The 3,423-nt window shown below is 32.0% G+C and overlaps 1 non-coding gene across 1 annotated transcript; it reads left to right on the forward strand.

Moving 5' to 3' along the window:
• Window positions 1-342: 342 nt before the first annotated feature.
• Window positions 343-414, forward strand: TRNAW-CCA (transfer RNA tryptophan (anticodon CCA)). The gene has a single exon. It is a non-coding gene; the product is annotated as a tRNA-Trp (tRNA).
• The last annotated feature ends 3,009 nt before the right edge of the window (window positions 415-3,423 follow it).

The following is a 3,423-nucleotide window of genomic DNA, read 5'->3' on the forward strand; positions in this document are numbered from 1 at the left end:
TTATCAACCCTATAAATTCCTTATCAGTATCAATATCATCATTATCACTGCTATATTATATTTATCATTATTTGTAGCATGTGGCATTTGTTTATCATCATAAAAACCATTATCATTATAGAAAATACATGGGAGAAAATAACATAATAATAAAAAGCCTGTTTCCAATATTATTTTTATATAAACTACGGAAAGAAATTGACCAACAAAAGGGAAATAGATATATGGATGAATATATGGATAAAGAAATAAATAAAATATATATAGTAAAAAAAATAAACAATCAAATAATGAAATAAAAAATCTGTGAATAATTATTTCTGCTGCGTCATGTCCTTCCAAGCCTCTGTGGTGCAACGGTCAACGCAGCCGCCTCCAAAGCGGGCATTCCGGGTTCGATTCCCGGCGGAGGCAAACACACATACACTTTTATTTAGTTATTTATTATTTTCATATGATTGTTCACCTTATTATGATAATGAGGATGATTTCAGTCACATAACTTGTCATTATAATAATTATTGTTACTGGTGTTGTTATTCCTAGTATAGATGATAATGATAATGAAATTAATAATGATAATGATAATGATGATATTGATTAAAACGAAATATATTTTCATTATATAAAGTCATCTTTTGACTAAACTAAAGTGTTATGGGATGTAGGCTTACATATAACGGCGATTTCTTGATTTCTACACGAGCTGAAATCACAATTATTTTCTGTTTATTGTAATTACGAGTTTTAAAGTATACAAGTATGTACGTTTCTTCCGTAAATGATTTCAGTCTTGTTACGTTGCTTTTATTCAGCCAGGTTAGTATCTTACTCATGATGAATGTAATTGTTTGTAAATATAGACAATTGATTTATAAGTTATAGTCTATTTTATTGGGAATAAGAATTCTTACAATAAAATACGCCTACTTAGCGTCCGGTGTAGATGTTGACTGGTTAAGCGACGAGCAGTTCTTTTAGTTTTAGAGACGAAATATACTTAGACCTGCCTGATTATGCTTTTTCGTGTTGAGAAACACTTTCAGCTCTTAATCTCAATGCGTGTCCACCTCTTTCAATTTATCCACCGTTGTCTTCCTTTCTTTCTGTATCTCTCATTTTCTCGTTCTCTCTCTCTCTCTATCTGGGTGTGAAAAATATAATATGGACAATTTGGACTAGATGCCGTGTTCGCTTTTATTTCCAGTGCCACTATGTGTTTGTGAGTGTGTCTCTCCTACCCCTTCTTTCTCTCCATCTGTCTTTCACTTCTCCATCCCCTCTCTGTCTCTGTCTCGGTCTCGGTCTGTCTCTCTCTCTATCTGTCTGTCTCTCTCTCTCTCTCTGTCTCTCACTCTCCTTCTCACTTTCTCTCTCTCTCTCTCTCTCTCTCTCTCTCTCTCTCTCTCTCTCTCTATATATATATATATATATATATATATATATATATATATATATATATATATATATATAAATGTATATATATAAATCTGGCTCTCTCTTCTCTCTTCTCTCTTCTCTCTTCTCTCTCTCTCTCTCTCTCTCTCTCTCTCTCTCTCACTCTCTCTCTATATATATATATATATATATATATATATATATATATAAATGTATATATATAAATCTGACTCTCTCTTCTCTCTTCTCTCTCTCTCTCTCTCTCTCTCTCTCTCTCTCTCTCTCTCTCTCTCTATCTCTCTCTCTCTCTTTCTTTCTCCCCCATATCTGACTAATGTTATAACCATGGTTAAAATCTATTCGTTACATTTGTCAGGATTTCTAACCTTCACTTGATACGTTTATTTATCTAATTACATTTTCATTATGCTTATCTTTCGTTCTCTTAGTTCACCATGCAAGTATGAAAATCGTTATAAAACTCAGGGTCAAAAGGAACCAACGTCAACGGATAAAAGTATGAATGAATAAAGGTTCAATCAAATTATTTTCATAGTCTGAGGAACACTGCTCTAGACCACACCATGAGAGACCGGATAGCATTTCTTGATAAATGCCAACAGCATATAAAGAGAGAGAGAATTGGATAGATAGATAAATAGAGAGAGAATTAGATAGGCAGATCGATAGATAATTAGATAGATAGATAGATAGAGAGAGAGAGAGAGCAATTCAATATTATTGTTATGAATGATGTATGTTTTTTTTAATTAATGTTCATTTGACTACTAGACTAGCAACACAGATACATGATCTGAAATCATTATATTATATTTTTTATCATTATAATCATTGTTGTTATTGTGACAACTCGTTCGTCTTATTATTAATTATTATCATCAACCTTATAGATTCCTTATCAGTATCAAAATCATCATCATTGCTATATCAGTTGTATCATAAGTTGTAGTATGATTAGTGACATTTCTTTATCGCCATAACTATTATTATCATTATAAAAAAGAGAGAGAAAAAAAGGGGGGGGGGATAACCTAATCAGAAAAAGCCGGTATCCAATGTTATCACTGTACAAACCTACCGTGGAGTTGACTAACAAAGAAAATAGATGAATAAATAGATAAAGAAATAAACAAATAAAATATAATAAACAACTAAACAATAAACAAAAATTCTTTCTATGTATAAGTCTTTCTGTTAGCCATATGTCTCTACGTCTCTGTGGTGTAACGGTCAACGCAGCCGCCTCCAAAGCGGGAATTCCGGGTTCGATTCCCGGCGGAGATAAACAATCATGACTTTTGATTGAATTATCTAGTTTCTTCATGATTGTTTACCTTATTAAGATAATGATGATGAATTTACTAACATAGCTTGTCATTATAATCATTATTGCCATTGGTGTTGTTATTCCTAATATGGATAATAATGGTAATAATGATAATGATAATGATAATCATTATCATTATCATTATCATTATCATTATCATTATCATTATTATTATTGTTACCATTATTATCCATATTAGGATAATGATAATGATAATGATAATGATAATAATGATAATAATAAATGATCATGGAAATGATGAAATATCATATAAATCATTTCAATACAGGGAACCCTCGTTTTTCGCGGGAGTTACGTTCCAAAAAGAACCCGTGATAGGCGAAATCCGTGAAGTAGTAACCTTTATTTTTTCATTATACAATGAAATACTCGACAATACATTGAAACCAAAGAACAAAACCTATTTACAGGCCCAGAATGCAGAACACAAGGCACAATGCAATTCCGTGAAGCAGCGAGAACGCGAAAAATGAACCGCGTTATAGCGAGGATTCACTGTACACTAATGTGTTATGCGATGTAGGCTTACGTATAACGAGCTGAAGTCACAATGATTTTACTGTTTATTGTTTTAAAGTTTACAAGTATGTACGTTTCTTCCGTAAATGATTTCAGTCTTGTTACAATGTTTTTATACAGCCAGGTTGATATCATAC

The sequence above is a fragment of the Penaeus vannamei genome, chromosome 19 (assembly GCF_042767895.1).
Source record: "Penaeus vannamei isolate JL-2024 chromosome 19, ASM4276789v1, whole genome shotgun sequence".
In the NCBI taxonomy this organism is placed as follows: domain Eukaryota; kingdom Metazoa; phylum Arthropoda; class Malacostraca; order Decapoda; family Penaeidae; genus Penaeus; species Penaeus vannamei.